Raw genomic sequence first — 20,729 nt, 5'->3', positions numbered from 1 at the left:
ATGGCCAATTGTTAGTTCAAATTAAGTTAATTATTTTTAGATTGTTTACCTAAAGGAGGGTTCATTTTATGTGCTGTTTCCTTATCTGCATGCTCCCATTCTGTCATATAATGATGTTACCTTTCATTTCCTTGTTTATGCCATATACAGTAGCTACTGTATGGTTCCCTGTGTGTGCATGCTCAATGCTTTCTTTTAATATACAATTGAAAGTGTATTTTTCAATACCCTGAAAACACAATTCAGTTCAAAAGGCAACATTTTTTTTGAGGGATTATTTCTTGGAGTAGACTTTGGTTTCCTTCTGTGTGCCAGGTGATTGACAGTAAGCAGAATGCAATGTAATGCACACTCTGATAAGAAAACACTTTATTTTATGACAGTTAAATAATGATACAACTAAATAAAACTGGCATGAGCAAGCTGGGGTTCATAGTTGATTCAGGGTGTTTTTTTTTAATTCTGAATGATGCAAAATATCTCTAACTATCCTGTGTACTGACTGGTGTCATCCACTGACGACAACAGTGTGTGTTTGTATCTTAGCAGTTGTTTACTGTCTCTTGCAACTGTGGGAAGAGCGCCATACAAATGTGTACTTATCATTTTATGATGATTACAGTTTTTGTCTTTGTGGCAACGTAACTACATTTTCTAGTTTTAGATTTATTGTACAATAAAAAATGTTTGCTTTGGAGGCAAAACCAAAGATAAACATTTAATGTGTTCACGAGTCACGCTTATGGTTAGGCAGAGGGAGTGGTGCTTCATGAAAACAATGAGGATGGAAATTGCAGGTTCAGCTGTTCAGCATCAAATGGAGCCATGACCATTTTTTAAAAAACTGTAATAATAATTTTGCACTATTATGCAAAAGGTCTTGGATAATGGGGAATGATATCATGAGTGCTGTACTGTGAAGAATGTGGGGGAACAAAAAACTGCACAGGAAAATCATTCATCTGGCATTATAAATGGGACTTTAAAGCATAGTTCTGGTTTATGACAGCCTGGGTCTCATTTTCATTGGTCTGGCCATTTTTCCTGTTAGTAATGATAACATTGTACTGTCCAAAATAATTCTGAGAGTCCATCACGGCAAAAAAACTCAGACAGACAAGTTATCAGACAGGTTATAAACAAGCCAACAATTTAGCCAGATTATCTAAAGCAGCTTATTTGGAGGTAAACTGTGGTGGATGATTACAGTTTTGGTCACAATTAATCTTTGTTTTCTCCTCCAAAATCAGTTTAAGGGATTTGTATGAAATCAGTATGATTGTCTGACTACTCGTGCTTCTTGCCCATTTTGACCTGCATTTGAGTGACATTGTTTTTACCTATAGGAAAGTTGGCCAAACGTAGGAAAATATGACACAAGCTGGAACAAAGCACAATTACACTTTAAAACTTCAACAGACTATTAAATCGCTGTATATGAGAGATTGCAACATATTAATAAATTTCTATATCTTAACAACAACAAACAGTTTGGATCAAAGGAATAAAATCTTTGGCTTCCCCTTAAACTGCACTCCCCTGATCCCGGTCAGGTAGTCTGGATGTAGGCTGCCACGCAGCTTCTGCGTCACCATACACCCTGAGGTGTGACAACTGATGAAACACAAGGAAGTTATGCGTCACAGTAGCAGGACGGGGGAGACGAGAGTGATGCGTGCAGCAGATGACTCTCGAATTGGAAACCCCGTTCATTCTATGGCAAGTCACGAAGGCATTTGCATCTCTTTTTACACCCTGAAGCTGTGAAGGGAGTCCTTTGAGCTGTGTCTGGGCAGGGTAGTAGCCCATTGCCTACGTAACAGTGTGTCATCCACATGTGTACACTTACACACTCATGCATCGCCAGCCACCCCGAGGCGTCCACGACTCCGGTCTCCTGGGCAAGGAAAAAAAAAAAAGATAGGGAAAGAGGAGAGAAAAAAAAAGATAAAGAACCAAGGAGGCAGAGAGTCAATGTGTGTGTGTGTGTGTGTGTGTGTGTGTGTGTGTGTGTGTGTGTGTGTGTGTGTGTGTGCGACTGTGAGTGAGCTGGCTGTGAGACATAATTACAGCCGATTAGTGAAGCCGCACTGAGAAACTGAGTTGGAGCCGTCTGGACCCAGAGACACTGACCTTTGGGATAGAGGCTTTCACACGTGTCACTCACACACACACACACACACACACACACACACACACACACACACACACACACACACACACACATTGACTTTGGTGACTTTTGAGCACATTAAATCGGCTTGCATTCATTTCCTGGACACTTACCCTAACCATAACCATGACTTAATGTATCCTTACACCTAACCTTCACCACTGACCCAAAAATCTGCTGTTTTCCAACTGGGGAAAACAGCTGATGGACAGAGGGCATTCAGTGGAAAAAATACTGAGTATCTACATGCTTATCGCCTGCTTGTAAATTCCAGTCTGAGCTGCAGGTTTTAGTCTGTCAGCAGGATCGGCAGTTCATGAATCCCTGAGGTCTCACAAAGTTCCAACAAGAATAACATCAATGAAGCAGTGACAGGACATTTAAGACACTGTGGTGAATCATCAGACAAAGGGCACCTGCCATCCAAAGACTCACATGCTACTGCACACATGGTGGAAGGCTGCTTTGGTGTTACATGTGTCTTCTGAAGTATCTCGAGTAAATGTGGTCTAACAGTTGCTTTGCTTTATTGAAAATGCAACATCAAACAAGCAACTGAAGATGAGACATGTCATCGTGGCCACAGTTGTCAAATATGAACATCTGGAGCCTATAAGACACAGTTTGCAAATGGTGGCAGTGTCACGCTTTGTTGCTACCAAATTGCAGAGACAATTGTGAGTCCTACAGGGCAACAATTCTTTTGTTTTGATTAGTTAAATGTGTCAAAAGGAGTGGAAAGTATGTCATGTTCCAAATTTGCTTTGTGATTTTGATGTCTGTTTATGATAACAATCATAATAATTAAGACGTAGAATTGTGTGTCATCTGCGTAGCAGCAGACACAGACCCCATGTGTCGCGGATGCTTTAACCTAATGGCAGCATGTTCACACATAAAAGAAGGGGACCCAGGGCTGAACCATGGGGCCCACCACAAGAAATATACACTTTGCCAGAATCAAACTCCTCAAGGGAAACAAAGTGGTCTTGATGTGTCGGGTGAGACCGAAACCTTTCCAGAACTGCGCCAGAGAGTCAAACTCACGTGTCCAACGTCTTCTATCTACTCTCAGCCAGCTAACTAGAAGTAAAAAGAGCCACCTTTATAACATGAATAAAACTTTTTTTTCCATTTGTTAAGATGAAGGCTAGCCAGTTGTAAAAGATACACTGAGGATATGCATGACGACACTTGCGGAGTGCAGTGAAGCAGTATATAAGCACTCGTGTTGCAGGTTCAACAGACAGTTCTGGGAAGTTGACATGTTTGTTTGACAGAACAAAGAACTCCCAGCCTTCTGTTTTCACTCACTTCTTTTTCTCTTCCTGTGAAAGACAGGCAAACAACAAAGAATGCAGATTTTTTCTTTTCTTTCTACAGAATGCCTTGTTAATTTCCTCCTCATTACTGTGTGTGTGTGTGTGTGTGTGTGTGTGTGTGTGTGTGTGTGTGTGTGTGTGTGTGTGTGTGTGTGTGTGTGTGTGTGTGTGTGTCTGGGCAGCACTCCAGTCTGTCATCTCAATCTGATCTCTATCACCCACGGCTGTCTGGCTGGGGTTATCTAGCCAGAGGACCACCCCGGGTGAAGGGAAGAGGAGTGCAGCACGGGGGCACCTCTTGTACCCATATTTTTATGCCCTCTTTCCCACTTCCTCTTTGCTTCCTCGCTTAATTTCATTCATTAACACCTGCCCCTTTATTCTCAGAACTCACCTTTTCTGCTGTCATTCTCACTGTATTTCTGCATTTCACCTTGACCCCTACTCAAATCATACTCTACCGTCTTCTATTTGACTTCTTTCTTTCTCTCCATCACATCCCACTTTGTTCTATTTCAGACAAACAGTACGTACATACTGTAAACACTGTAAACCATAAACTTTGGATATCACAGGAATAGTTTGACATTTTGGGAGAAGCGCTTATTTGTGTTCTTGCTGAGAGTCAGATAAGAAGATACCGCTCTCATATCTGTCCATGAAATATGAAAACAGACAGGAGAGAGTTAGCTTAGCTTAGCATACCGAGTAAATGACATGTTATCTTGGTTGTTGAATTTGTATAAAAACATGTAGTTGTGGTTTTATGGGAGGTTATGTTCTCGACTAGTTAATTACCTTTCAAAAGTTCTGATTGGCACATACCCTGGGACAGAGCCAAGCTTAGCGAAGCTCAGATAAGACGTCTCCTGGCTGTCAAGCTATTTCTTTCATAATGAGAAATGTCCAGGACATGAATTAAATTTTTGGCAAAGCAGATTGAACATTTGCATTGAAGTCTCACAGTATGTCTTTAATATTATGGACAAGGTTATGCACTTTGTGTCACATAAAAATGTGAATTAACTGTATTTTGACAAAAATAGGTGGAATGACTTATATGAGGTTTATTTTCCACCATATTCAGGCATATGCAGCACTAACACGTGTTCATCTACACATAGGCCTACAGACTGTATATTGATAAGCATGCAGTACTAAGATGGATACATTTTCTATTATTATTATTTTCTGGTTTTGTTTGGTGCTTATGCAATATAGTCTTGAAGTCTGATCAGGTAATGGGGTTCACTTCATCCGCTGTGTAATCTTTGTATGTAACATCAATTCAGAGCAGATCTCTCTCTCATCACCTGCTTTGTATTCATGTTATAGTGCTCAGTTTCCAGATAAAACAAAACAAAACAAAATAAAGCAAAATGCGCGGGTCTGGACAGCCCAGCTGTCAGACTTAGAATAAGTTAAATTCTAGACCCCACAGTTAATGGAAAAATGCGCAAACCTAAACACAGCCGACTCACATCACAAGTGGCCCACCCTTTGTGTCAGTGTTGATGGTTCCTTCCTCACTTCCTTGTTGTGAGATAAGGAGTTGGTCCAGCCCTTTGGAGGGGTGTGTGTCTTAATCAAGATCACTCTGCAGAAACACAAGCAGAGTGAACAAATTAGATTTGGCAGAGACCAGGGGAGAGTTTATTAGGATTGGGATCTTGTAGGGCGTACAGGGATATGGCCGTATACACAAAGTTATCCTATTTAATTTTGCCACTCATATTGTTTTGTCTGTTATTGACTCTGGTGGGGCTGCCAACATTCAGGCGGAGCATTTCCTTTCTTAACACAGTAAGGAAAAATGGAGAAGAGGGGGGAGAGACAAATTGCTTTCCTTGTAAGCAAATAGGTTCAGGGTTGAATTTCAGTACATCTTTCTCCATATTTGCCTTTCTATACCTGCCTAATCCATTTTTCGTAGTTAATATCTGGCAAATGAATCCTTAATTCATCCCAGGCTGCCATCCAAGATCAGATTATAATCCTTTGATCATTAAATCTGCCAGTGAAGGCTGAATTTAACAGTGTCAGTCTGATCTTTTGCATGGCTAAGCAAGGTGTTTGCATTTGAGCTGTTCCAGATCCATTTTCCCCTCGGTAATGCTCACTGCATATTGTAGTTAATTAACACATACAGCTAGGCACACATATGAAAAAAGCTGACATGCGCACACATACACAGATGTGAGGACTGGCTTTCACACACAAATGTACACACACACACACACACACACACAAAACCCCCTAAGGCAGCCATGAATGCTTTCTCTGTACCAGAAAGTGCACATTAACACATCTTTAAAACCTGACATTTATATCACTCCCTCTCTCAACTCCCCCTCTCAAAATTGTTTGCTATATTGGCTGTGGTGTTGTTGGCTCCATTTGAATCCCCAGCTACTAATTAGGCATTTGTTTTGAATTTTTCTCTTGATTTTGCCTGGTCGTTACTTTTCCCACATTTGCATGTGAAACGCGGGCACGCCTAGCCATTAAAACTATCTCAGGGCTCTTGGGGGGAATGACACATGAATGACATATGAGAATGAGAGAAAGGGAGATGAAGATTATCAAAACCACATTCTTTAGAGGTTAAGAGGAGGAGCAACGGGATGATGAATGTCTTGTTATTTAGAATAGAAAACATTGTTCAGAGGAAAAGTTCACACAATCAGATATTAAAAAAAATCCCACAGCATAATCTCAGAGAACTAATAGGAAACATGCAAAGATACATCAATGTGATCTCCATAGAAATTCTATTTGTGGGTGTGATTTTCTGCACTAATACATCATTTCCAAAGTCTGTGTTAAAGTAGGACACTAGCCGTGAGACTAAAGACACAGTGTTGTATAAATAAAGCTTGCGACATGCTGCCAACTTTAGATTCCCACTCATCAGCTGAAGTCGTGAAAGGTTCCTCAGCTCCAGCCCACAAACACTCACTCACGCTGCAACAACAGAACTATGGTGACATAATCACCACACGTCTAAGCATGTGTACACACAGCAAACTACACACATCACCTGTATGTATGTGTGCCTGTGTGTGTGCACGTGTGTGTGTGGGGCTCTCGTGTTGCCTTGACAACCTGCTGCCGTTTCTCTTTTTGTTTGCCCTTGGAGCCGAGAGCGGACTCACACCAACGCAGGAGCAGAAATCGGAACAGAGGGAGGACGGTGAATGACATCGTATTGGGCTTTTCATCTCACCTCTCGAGTGACCGGCACCCACGGCTCTCCCACCTGCTTTCACCTGTCAAGCAGAAAATGTGGGCTGATCGTGCTGATATTACTACAGGGAGGGAAGAGAGAAACGTGTCTCATCTGTGGACAGCTCGTTCTCAGGAAGTGGTTGAACTGCTTAAACCGTGTACAACATCAGGGTAGTTTGAGGCCAGCTCTCGTGTCTTGCTTTGGCTGAAAGTAATATAGTGATGTGCATGTTTGCCAAGATTTAGATGAGACAATAGATACCATTCTCATACCTGTCCGGTAAATATATGAATAAAGCCAGCAACCATTAGCTTAGCTTATCATAAAGACTGGACACAGGGGTAAACAGCTAGCCTGGCCCTGTCTCATGGTAACAACATCCACCTCTCATCACCTCTGAAACCCCTTTCACACATGCCGTCTATCCTGAAATGTTCAGGAACATTTCCTGCATCGGGTCGCCTGTGAATGGGAGCAGGGATCGATGTTCAGGGAAATGATGACTGACTGATGATGTATTTGAATTTGATTATGAAGGAGGCTTAAAACTAATTAAATAATAGATTTTATCTTGTTTGTTTAATCCATAAAAAAACTGGGAAAGAAAGCAAATAAGCATATTTCTGAATATGTCAAACTCTTGCTGTAAAATCTACAGCCCTGAGAGGTCAGAGGTCAGAGGTCAGAGGTCATGGTCTCCTACAGAGCAGTTATGAGAAAGCTTTTATGGCTTTCCTGTTATGAGGGTTTGACATGGGACATCTGGTTGAAGGGCAACTTCCATTGTCAAAGAAAAGAAAAGACGGAGGAGAGCTGAGCCATGTTAATCTGTCAGAGCCTTGTATTTATGTTTGGATGCAAGAAAATGAAACAAGGGAATAAAGGAATCACATTTTTAAGGACTCAATGGTCAATCTATTGTAAATCAATCATCAAAACCTGATATTACCTTTATTTCAACAAACGTTCTACTGGGCGTGATGTCTTGACATACAACACAGGTTATACTCATTAACGTGAAAAATACACCTCAAAATTACAAAAAAGACCAACAAAAGCAAACAGTATCATCTGTAGCTGTTACAGTGACAGTATTCTGTTTCCCTGTCATGTATGCCAGCAATATATATATTTCAAAACCGCAGATTGATTTCTTCTGCCATTAGAAACCAACAGACTATGCAGTGATGAAAACATACGTCCTGCCCTTCATGGTCCACAATAAACCCCACAATCTCCATCTTAGCGAGCAGCTGTGTTTGGCAGTAAACATCAGTTGGCTAGAAAGTACAAACAGCTTAAGACTGAGTCAGTGAAAATGACCTGAAACAACCACCATCCTCCACAACAGAAATGCTCCGAGAGTTTGGAATAGAAACAGAACAGGTAAACCTGCCCTCTGTGACGACGAGGATCTGTTTCTCGAGGTCTGGTATTTCTCTCTCTCCATCCCTCTTGTTTAAAGGTGTGTGTGGGATATTTACCAGAGTGCCAGACACTGTAGCCCTGAGCCCACCAATATCCTGTAAGCCCCCTTTAACACCTTGTCAAACTACAGAGCGTGTGCACATGTGTGCAGTTCAATCACAGGAGACATCAGGGCTGCCAAAACAATATCAGATAATTGGGGACCATGGCGCCCCCAAGGCTTGTTGCTAAGGTTACAAGAGAAAAGAAACAACAACAAACATTTACTAAATGTACCACAGACAAATGACAGATCCAGGCTGCAAATGCTTTACTGCCGTTCTCTCTTTCTCTGCGAGTCACAGGAACAGACTCTTGTTTTCAGCTAACACTGACAGAGTCGGTGACAAAGCCTCGTGCTATGTTTAAAACGTTTAGAAGCTGGACAGGAAATGTTGGGAAGCTTTCCTCACAGACTCATGATTATGGTACATTTCCTACTTTGACATTTGTGATGTCAAACCTGATTCCTGTCTGCATTATGTTCATGGCAGCGTTTTTCTAATGCATGAAGCGTAACTTGCGCATGCCATAAAGGGAAATTTGGATAGATAGTGGACAGTGTGACACACGGATCCAGCAATTGCAGGCAAATATAATGTCATAAAATTATGAAAAATGATCACAGTTTCCAAAAAAACTTTGGTGACGTCTTCAAATGTCTGGTTTCACCTGACTAAGAGTCCTAACTCCAAAGACTTTCATTTTACTATCAAAGAAGAACAGAAAATATTAAGATACAAAAAGCACACACAGAGACAGAGAGAGACAAATACAAAAAAAAAGAGCTGCGAAACAGTTCATCAATGATCAGAATAATTGCCAATTAATTTTCTGTGAACTTGCATTAATGATCAAACCTGTAACTTCTCATTACCATCACTACCTGGCATGAAATTTTGGTTTTACTGAGAAACTATCTCTGAGCAATCAGTGTGTAAAGACATAAAGACATAAGCTGAAGGGGAATGATCCACTGTAGCACTCAGAGAGACAGCATAATTCAGGTGTGATTTGATATTGTGTAACAAAACAAAAAGAAATCCGCAAGAACAGGATGGATGATCATCTGCCGTATACATCTACCAAAGAACTACTGGTACATATAAAGCTCTGTTAGTTTAGAAAAAACAACATTTTTATCCCCTTTCTCGAGCTTTTAGGTGGGTGTGAGTGGAACATTTGGCAACTCTGCAGATTAAATATTGACATTTTTATAGCTCCTCAGAGTGGATCAGGATTCTGACATGAACGATATAGATCAAATAAACAGGCGCCACCTGGACACATGCCATCCCGTCCTCCTGTCTGAGTGTGAACAAAGAGAATCTGGAGAAGGTGAAAGTCAATGGAAAGTCGAACAAGTCTGAGTGGGGACTGGAAGCCGAAGAAAAACAGCACGTGTTTATATAAAAGCTTCTCTGCTACAAACCAGTGTCATTACCCTGCGCTGCATACCTTTCACACTAGGGACCTTTGTTCAGTCACTGCCTCCTAACATGGGGCTGCTCCACGTGGGACCCTTTTACACTAAATCTGATGACCAAATCATTCATATAAGACGTGGCTCATACACGAGTCATACAGTGAGTCACATTATAGACGGACAGTGTTTACAGACATTTGTACACCCTCTGTTTTTTCAGGAGAAATGTTGTCAGTTCTATTCTCTACCCTTTTGAATGGAAAAACATACATTAGTATTAGAACTAACCAGGAATCCCATTACTCATATACAGTTCTTTGTCACGGTATTACCTCACAAATAATTGGAAACAGGCTCTGGGGTGCTGACTAATGATGAGTAAAGCAATACAACAGCAAGCAGTTCATGTGTTATTCACAAGACAACAATCTAATGTTTCAGGACAAATTTCAAAGTTAACTCTATGCATATGAAAGTTAAACATGTTGAATAAACCGCTCAAGAAACAAAGCTGTCAGCGAGAGACAATGTCAGGAAAGTGATTTCATGTCAGACTTCCTGGTCAGCGGTGGAGGGTTTTGCCACACGGAGAAAACACAAATCCCGTCACCAAGATACCTGCCGTAGGAACATGCCTACAGCAAGTGTTACCATTAAGGTTACCTGGAGGGAACAGCGCTGTTGGATTAATGCCTCACCAGCATCAGTCATTTTAAAAAATTGCTGTGAGTCAGTAGATAATTTGGCGAAAATTAATGGTAGCAAAGAATTTTATTTTGAATATGTCTTATCTGTTTTATCATTATTGTTTTTGTCTTATATCGTTGTTGGGTATTTTTATTTTTAAATGACTGTATTTGCATCATTGCAGTCTTGAAATGTTTTAAACCTGGCTCAACCATATAAAGCACCTTGTAACTGTGACGTTCTGCATGAATAAAGTTCATTGTTATTATTGTTATTATTGTAGCTGTTTTTGTACTTATCATAATGGAAGGTGAGTCACTTTAGCTACAAATTGCGAAGCAGGGTACAGAGTTTGCAGGCTGACTGCAGGGCGCTGGAATGCAGGCCTGCTGTGGCTAGTTAGCCAGCCAGAGCTAAGGCAGCATGCAGCACAGTAAATAAAGTGCAGTCTGTGCTGTTCTGTTACATGGTCTGTTCTGTTCTGGTCTCCAGGATAATCAGAACGAATGGAGAGCAGCTGTTTTTGGGGGGGTAGGAAGAGGAGGGGCTGTGTGAGAGGGAAAGGCAGAGTTTTTACATGAGAAAGAACGTGGATGAAATGAATGGGAAGGGAACATGCCCAAGGCTACTTGTCAAAAACAAAAAAAGAAAAAGAGAGATCCGGCCTGATACATATAAGAACTGAAGTGAAATAGGAGGTTAAAGCACAGGTGTAACATCATGATACAATTAGAGGTCAGATGAGAGACTTTTAGGGTATGCAGGAGGCAGAGGGAGGCGACAGCATGTGACACAAAGGTCAACAATAGAAACTTGAAGTCGTGAGCTGCAAGCTGTAGTCATTTGCAGAGCTCCCCTGAGATCCCTGGGTGACTCATGCTCAGCAGCAAGATGTGACGTATAGCACTAAAGTTTGGGGGGTTTTGAGGGCGCAAAGTGATAATGGGATCATGTACTCTGTTCTGTTCACTGCAGTTGGCTCAGTCTCACTCTCTCTATCCATCACTCCCCCTTCGAAGGCAATCTCTCTGACCTTTTTTTAATGTCCCAGATCCCAAAGGCCCTTTCTCTCCGCCTCTGCCCATCACTGCGCTCTTTCATATTCATCCTGCCTCCTTTAATTGTCCTCTCTATATCGTTTTACAGATCTCCGTCTCGCTGCCTGTGTGACTGCTGTCCCGTCTCGGGGAGGGAAGGACAGCAAAGGGGAGGCTGAGGGAGGGAAAGAGGGAGAAAAGAAAGGAGGGAGGGAGGGATGAGTTTCACAGACGTGCCACCAGGCTGTACACATTCCTCAAGGGCTGTGCATCCTGTTCTTTCGTCCCCACCTCCACCGAAGCTCACACACCACTCTGCACGTACGCACGCCTCATACACTCTCAAACACACACCCACACCCTCCCTCCTCCCACAGTGGTGCCCACTCTTCCCCCAGCTTGCTCCCCATAGAGCAGGAAATGGTGGCTTTTTCTTTCTTTCTTTCTTTCTTTCGATCTTCCTTGCTTCCCTTTTTCCTTCTTTCTGTTTGTTCATTATTGTTTCCTCCTGCACACTGCTTCCTGCACAGCAAGAGCTGTTTCCCATTTCACCTGGACGGTGGGGAACAAAATGGTTTTGATAAGCTGAGTTTGTGCACTTCCTCCCGCCTGCTTGTCATCCTCCTTCATGCCCTTCTCTTCCTGTAACCTATTATTGCATCATTTGGCCTCAGGGTTTAGCAGCAGACAGGGACATGGGGAGCGAGATAAACAGAGAGGGAAGGAGGAACAAATGAAAATAAGTAAGCAAGAAAGAAAGCAACGAGGCAAACATTGGTTGGATGGTGACCTATAACTGGCTAAAAATTGGCTCCACTTGGAAGACATTGTGGAGTTTACAGAAAAATGCCTCAAGTTAAAAAACTATTCAATATATATAATATATCAATATATACATATATACAATATATACAACATTATGTACAGTATATGATATTAGCTTTGCTCTGTTTCTGGCTGTGAAACTTAATGATATTTTGTTATTAATGATACAGGTCTTTTTTCTTTTTTTTTTGCTGTGGGACATCCATCCATCCCTCCATCCATTGTCTATACCCGACTATCCCTTTTCGGGGTTGGGGGGGGGCTGGAGCCTATCCCAGCTGCCTCACAGCAAGAAGGTCGCAGGTTTGATAAGCGGCATAGAAAATGGATGGATGGATGGATGGATGGATGGATGGATGGATGGATGGATGGATGGATGGATGGATGGATGGATGGATAATCATGTTCCTGCATAAGCTGAATGTGTAAACTTTTCCCTTCAAATTATTGGGATAGCTCAGATTATGTGTTTTCTATCATTTCTATAACGTCCTAATCTGGAATAATGAATGAAGTTATGAATACATTACACACATAAAACTGCTCTCCGGCCTTTTGTCAATAATTCTGTCCCATTGATTGGATGAAATCCTCACTAATAAACAGAACAGAGATAAACTGCTGATTAAGAACTTTGTAATTACTCCAATGAAGGTTTTGGACAATGAATTTGGAGCTCTGGGCATCTCAATTGATGCATCCAATGTCAACAGCACTTTCAGAAGTATGCGAGAGAAGCTGTTGCTTTTATGTGATTTGATACTTTGACGTTGTTTTCAACAATATAACATTTTCTGTGAAACTTTGTGTTCCATTTCTTCAAGCCAAGACTTGCTTCATCTGGACCAGATTAGCTAATGCTGTGGTAGGTTGCCATATAAACCCTATATATCGAGAGAAACAGCAGCCTGGCTAGTAATTGTGGAAAAACTAGATTTCATTTGTACACTGTGAACCATGCAAATGGTTTAATCAAACTATTATCCTGATCTGCACATATACCTTACTTTCAATAGTGGACTGACATAGTACGTCTTAATTTAAGATGTTTCAAAGATGCTTTCTTTTAAGGTGCGGAAACAGACAGACATGCACACCCCAGCACCACCAACAACCACACAGAGTCTAACTGCAGTGAAAACATGTTGTTTAAATAAAATGTCCAGCGTGGACACAGTAGTTCTTGCCTGGATCTGTCTGGGGACAAGCTCTAACACACTTAGCCTCAGTTGCGAACTTGGATGGATGAACAGGACATTCAAGCTCATTTGTCATGTCGGGAGGTGCCAGACACGTTCGGAGTCCCAGCCCATTATATTAAGAAACACTGCAGTTCAGAGCGTGACAACAGAATGGGTGCTCTGATTCATAGCTGGTCTCCATTTGGCAACTACTGGAATTTAGTCACGTATAGTCTAATTGTTAAAGGTGTACACACGTCTGAGTAAAAAAGGAGTGGAAGGGATTTATGATGTTCTGGGCGTGAGAGATGCAAAACCAAGTGTCTATGAGAACTAGATTGCCCATTTGAGAGGGACTGAGTAATGATTAGATTTGCAAGACTGAGCGAGTATTTATCAAAAGCCGGTGCCAGTGTGTGTGTGTGTGTGTGTGTGTGTGTGTGTGTGTGTGTGTGTGTGTGTGTGTGTGTGTGTGTGTGTGCATGAGCTATAATCCTTCAGGCCTTAGGGAGGTGTGCACACATTCAGTCTTTTCCTGTTGCTTCCCATTAATTCCACCTGTATACACTGGGAATGAGCCCCTGCTGGCCCTCACCCTTCCTGCCTCCTCACTCCTTCCACTCCTCCCTGACTCTAAATCCCCAGATGTACTGGAGGCTTACTGAAGACCCAGAGAAACCAGGCTGCTCTCTTCTGCTGCTTGCTGTTCCTCACAGCACATTGTATTCTCCAGCCACGGCTCCACATATTACAATTTGAATGGATAGGATGAGCATATTTATTCAAATCAACATTTGAATGGCCATTTTGCTGGAACCTGTAAGACAGCTGCCACATGGCTGCTGTTTGATAATGTTGCCATGGGAATGAGCACTGGCACCGTGCACGGGCCTCAGAGAGCCAAGGTGTTGCCAGCTGTGCTGAACATTTGCATTGTGTGTGCCTGTTTGCACTGCCCACACACACACACACACACCCATACAGTCATAGCTCGATCACTTTTGGGGATGTTACATAGACTTTAATTAATTTCTTAGAGACCTACCCTAACCATAACCATAGCCCAAGTCTTCAACCTAAAAATGAATGATTTACATTATGGGGACTTGTGGTTTGTCCCAATTGGGAAGGCGAGTCCCCACAATGTGAGGGGTACATGGTCACCACAATGTGCGTACACACACACACACACACACACACACACACACACACACACACACACACACACACACACACACACACACACACACTAAAAGAAGCAGCAACATAATATTCTTTTAAATGACAACCAGGGTTGTGAAGATCACTTTAAAAATACTTCCCATTACAGTTACATCATCAGAACTATAATAAGCAATATAACCCAGTTTTCTGCTATTTACTAGTTTCAGCTTTCACGTATAATAGCACAGGTAATGACAAATTCAACCTTTATTTCAGACTACATGCCAACCTCATACAAAAGAGACGTACAGTACAAAAAACTGTGACTACACCTTTAACATTTAGAATAATAAGCAAACATAACATAGCATGACTCTGTTTTTATATAAACTAGAAACTGGCAATTGCATTTATATATGTTTCTATGTTTTTTCTATATAGTGTGTATAGTGTATACACACACACACACACACACACACACACACGCACACACACACACTATATATATATATATATATATATATATATATATATATTCTATCTACATGTGGGAAGAAGGCGTGATGAAAAGAGTCAGCCTCTGTAAGTAACGTCATTCATTAAGACATGATCCACTGAGCAGGATGCTGATGCCTAGTATGGTCATGCCCTAAAAGAAGGAGCAGACAGAGATTTGAAGTGTTATTACTGACATTATTAATTGTCTAATCCCTTTGAATCTGAGACTTCAGACATCTCAGCGTTGAATAGACAAGACAGGACTTATCTTGCAGATAAAAAGTGTAGAGTCATGCTATGAAACTGATATGGACATCCTCGTTTTTCAGCATGGCGGAAAGAAAAATCACACCTCCCCATGAGGAAGCCTGATGGTGTTTTTGCTGGTGACTAATAGGTGAGTGGGTAGTTATGTTCCTCCTCCTGCACATGTTAAATGTGTGAAGAACGAAAGAACTAAAAAGAAAATTAAATACGTAATATATAAAAAATAAACAGAAACATCCCAATAATAACCAATAAAGTGAAATTCTTCCAGGTGAGAAACTGGGTTGTCATTGAGCACGTAAACTGGTGAATAATTGAGTTTGGACAAACAAGCTGTTTCTGCTGCTCTCATGTCTGAGCCAGGACTGAGAGAGGGGATCATGATGTTTTAACATGTGCTTGTTAAGCCTCAATTATTAAGGCAGGATCCACAGCACTGTGGCACGTCTGACCTTTTGAACTCAGCACAGACAAGCTTGGTTTGCATGCATACTGGCATACATGCGCCTGCACGCACGCACGCTCCATATGGCACAATTAACCTTTTGAACTTCAAACAGACAGATGCACATGAACATAGATATACACACACATAGACGTACACCCTTAGACTTTTACACGCAACCTCGTGTGAGTGCATTGAAGGCTCCTAAATAAATCCTTGATTAGAAGCCATCTTTCCTGTCTTTCTTCCTTGAAAGGCCACATTACACATGGTTCAACTGGTGTGAAAGAAGCTACCTGATTCTCACGCATTAGAATAAGAGCACTTTGCTAGAGAGAGAAAGGAATGCTGAGTTCTTAGGAGTGCCAAACACTACTACGCTTTCAATGGCCTCTGTAAAGGATAGCGGTATGCCAAACTGGATGTCTTTTGAGGATTCATCATATTATACATTTCATATTGTACACAGAGGTGAGCCATAGGTGGGTGAAACACAGAGTTGTAACAGCATTATTCAACGTTTTCAGCATCTGCCTCATTATGCAGCTTTAGATCCCTTTGCTTTTCAAGGAGGGCACATGCAAACTCCAACCATCATATCTAAAAGACACGGTAACACATCGCAATAATACACACTGAAGTTACAAACTAAGAATCAAAGGTCCCTCTTATGAAATATGTTACAGATCAAAATGATTTAGTTTTCAATTGAATAAAAGTGTGGAGAATTGGAAATTACATGTATCTAGTGTTTCTGGCTGTATGTCCACCACAATGTCCCAAACTTATATAAAGGGAGCTTTTTCCATCCAAATCAAACATGTTGCAAAAAATTGCTTGTTTGAACTCGCTCCATGGCAATGGAATGAAATAAGACATCAGCTAATGTTGCAACATAAACATTTTACAGTTTGTGGGTTTTTAGAACAAGTCGTGGCACAATGAGGGAGCAGAATAAAGCTGCAATCGTTTTGGTATGCTCCTTGTGCCGGAGCACCAAAATAGCTCCTGCTTAGGTGCTGCTTCTGATGGGTCATCCCAGAGTCCCCAACAACACCAGCTATAAACTCCTATCAAGCAAATGCACATTTTGTTCACCTTCCACACAGCTAACGCTAAAGCTAACATGCCAGTGTTGTGAACCCTGCCTCCACATTCAGAGAAGTGGTCGTCCTGAGAAGAAACATTCAATCACTCACACCCACAGCAATGAACTAACAAATCAATAAATATATATTTCAGTGATAAACAGGGAGGTTTGAAATGAACTTTAGAGCCACAGATTAGTGTGACTTCTAGTCTCTGGTGGACTTACCAGGACTGACTGAGCACCGCACTGCAGACTGTCCTCCACCCTCCAAGCTCCCTGACGGTGCAGACCAGCTCTCCAAACCGATCGGCTCAATTAGATTTGAACCTTCCCGCCTGTTCAGACTCCTAATAGGCCTGTTCCTGAAGTCTCTTTGTCTCTCTCTGCCTCCTCCTCCTCGTCTCCGTCTCTTGTTCCCCTCCCTGTCAGACTCAAGTCCTCTGAACCCCAATTAGATAAACAGGAGATGACAGCAGGGCTGGTGGAACATAGCCAGAGAGAAAGAGATGATAAAAGAGAGACAGAAAGAGAGAGAGAGGGAGAGAGAAAGTTGGACACACAAACAAAGACAGCAGGCCTTAATTTTGCTCAGGTCAAGCACAGTGACGGCCTGAAGAGGTATGTTTCTTTTGCTCACAGGTGGATTTTTATGCCTGCATGTGTTTGGTGAGGAGAATGTGCGAAAAGGAAATGTCAATAAAGCTGTTTTGGTACCATTATAGTATCCACTTCCAAGTCGTGGCACAGGTGCCAAAGCTACCTGGTATTTTTAATGGTTTCAGGTGGCAAAAACAAGATGTAGCCCCATTTATGACCTTCGGGAAACTTTTAAAGTTCCATCTTCACTCTTCACGACAATAAGCTCCTGTGAGCTCTTGTGAGAGAGGACAGATGAATATATATCTGCTTGCTCGGTTAATTGTCATGTTGCACCACCTGTTTAGACATAAAACTTACTGGCTGGAGGGAATTACCTCTCCTCTCTGTACTGTTTCCTTTCCTGCAGTATCAAGAAGAAATAAAATGGCAGAGGGAAAAAAAAGGGAACATAAAAATAAGTGCTGGAGATAATTAAGATGCCGTAAACCAAAGATGCAGAGCAGTAAAATGAGCCACTAAACGGTCAGAAGTATTCAGTAAGTCACAGGTCGTGAACTCTCTCGGACTTATACCCACGACAGCGTGCATACTCGCACATGCACATCTGACTTCTCTCTGTGGTCATGCCAAATGGTGCCTAAAGCTCAGCCTCAGGCAGGGTCTTAAAGGTCACGATCTCTTCGCCGCTTTAGAAGGTCGTGCAAAGTTCATGACACAAGCCTGACCATATTTGGCTGCTGGCTCTCTTAAAGGCTTAGAGCTGAAATTTGAAATGATAGAGAGGGAGGGAGGGGAAAAAAACGAACTGGAATGTTCATTGGTTGCAGCTGGGCATCGTTGAAGCAAGATGGACCTGGGCTTAATGTAGGAAGCGTGTGTGTGTGCATATACATGTGCATGCACATCGTTGTGTTTAAGTGGTCATGCGTGTGAGAGAAGAGGAACGAGATATTGGGTTAATACGGACCAAAGCTTAGACATTTCCAGATACATGTGTCTGTGTGAGTGTGTGTGCGTAAAAAAGTAAACACATGTATGCAAGCTCCTGCATGCGTGTCTGCTTGCGTGCCGGCATGCGTGTGAGTGACAGAGATATTAGAGCAATATGAAAAAGCTTAAGCCGGAAGCATGGGGCTGGAGAGTTTTGGCTGAGCCGAGCAGAGCAGCAGAGAGGAGGTGAAGGGAGCGGTGTCTAAGAAACGGCAGAAAACTAGAAAGAAGAAAAGATCACATTACAAAAAGAGTTCTCAGATGTTTTACGCCATTTCCTGTGAGAATCACATTCAAGACGCTTACTCACACAAAGTGGCATTTAAAATTGACTCTGCAGTTCATGAACAACAACTTCAAACTGACTGATGGGAAGCGGAATTCAGCCGGATGCAGAGCTTCCTTCTAAATGAGTCTCCAAGTTAGTGTGTCTCATGTGGAGAAATAATGTGTGTGCTTGGTTCCACGGCGTTCAGCAGATGAACAGAGGTAATGTTCTGCTGCTTTTCTTGGTAACAGCATCATCTATTAGGTTCAAATAACACTAAAAGTCCATCACAAGCCTTGATTGAAAAAGCAGCAGAGGCAATTTTGCACACACTCAATCATCGCAAAACTGCACATTACAAATCAGCGTGGGCGTGTTTGTCTTGTTTCTCCAAAAAGGAAACCCCCTTTTTACACACTGAATAATTTAGTTTGGAAAGCTTAATAAGCTTGATTCAACCTGATGTGTGTGTTTGTACGTGTAGGTGCACTTTTGAATCTACGGTACAATGAGACGCAAATGAATTATAAATGCATCCAAAATGATTTGTATCTGTTTGAGAAGCCTGGCCTCCATTCAGTCTTCCTGTATTTTGATGAGCGAGCGGCAACGTACGACATAAAAAAACGTGGCTGCTGTGGGACCGCATCAAACACCGTACACAATAATCTTGACTCCTTTGAATAATTCAAAGTTCTGTCGCTGCTCTTATGAAGGCTATACTTCACTCTCTGCATGCCTTTATCTTCCTCACACAGACATGCAGTCCCTTCTGCAACCTCATCTCGCCTCTGTCCCTTTTCCTTCCTCCATCTCCCCCCTGTGCTTCCCTTGTCTCATCCCTCTCTCCTCTCACCCCCTCCATCCACCCTCCACCTTCCCCTGCACTCCTCCTCCAACTCTCCTTTTCTAACCCCAGCCAGCAGGTCTACAAAGTAGTGCTTTCTGTGTGCCAGCAGCAATTCCTGGAGGGCAGTCAGGCAAACAAACCCAGCCAGTGCCCGCTGCATGACTCACAGAGAGACAGCGACCAAGAGAGAGAGAGAGAGAGAAGGAGGTAGAATCATTAAGATGAGAGGGCAAAAGGATTTTAAGCTGTTAAGAGCTGATGAGAGGGGGCAAGTTGGGGAAAAAAGTGGAAAGAGAACCAAAGGCTGTAAGGGAGATTAAGAAAGGGAAGCCAGGAGAGACTGGGAGATAGAGAGCGGTGGGGGCAAATAGAGGGCAACCTGCGCGATCTTGCATGCACACGAGAAGAGCAGACAGGCACGCAGCCCAGCGACGAGGCACGAAGAGAGCAAAATAACTCCTCCTCCTCCCTCTCTCTGTGCCTCTCTACCTCCCTCCCTTCTCCCTATCTCTCCCATTCCCTTCTCCTCTGCCAAATAGTGAAGCTCAGCACGACAGTCTTACACGACACGGTGACCCAAGGCCGAGGGGGGCAGAGACAGAAGGGTGCACATGCAGGGAAAAGGGAGTCAAGGGGGGCACAAAACGATGGATCAGGGTTCCTCACGTATGTGAGGATAATACATAGATGGATACTTACATAAAGGCTGTCAGTCACTGTCATGTTTTGTTTCAATCATATTTTCTAGCAGTTTTCTTGTGAAATTACTTTACAAAATATTCTCCCTCTGAAATCAATTTTCAGCTTAACTGCTTTATTTTAAGGGTCCGCAAGCCAAAAGGGTTTGGCACCACTGCTTCAAACCAAGTGAATGGTTTCGAAAGAAACGAGTCAGGAATTTAGATTACGAGGTCATGAGTCACTCACACACAGCAGAAACCAACACGAAGACCATTTTTTCATGATTTGGTTTTATCCGTATTTTATTTTGTTTTTGTTTAGTAAACTGTTAAATTATGCCTTCTGTTAACGTTAGTCCCAAACACGAGGCAGCATCTAATGTTGTTTTAAAGTAAAATTCTAAAAGACTTTATTTATTTATCATTTTGTTGGTCTGAAAGAAGTCCAACTTAAACATTTAGACTCTGCAAATACTGGAGTCAGAGTAGAAAATAATCACCATGTGTTAAAGGAACGGGTCAACAAGAGT

The sequence above is a fragment of the Chaetodon trifascialis genome, chromosome 9, assembly GCF_039877785.1.
Source record: "Chaetodon trifascialis isolate fChaTrf1 chromosome 9, fChaTrf1.hap1, whole genome shotgun sequence".
NCBI classification, from domain to species: Eukaryota; Metazoa; Chordata; class Actinopteri; order Chaetodontiformes; family Chaetodontidae; genus Chaetodon; species Chaetodon trifascialis.
Note: the sequence above shows the minus strand (reverse complement) of the source record.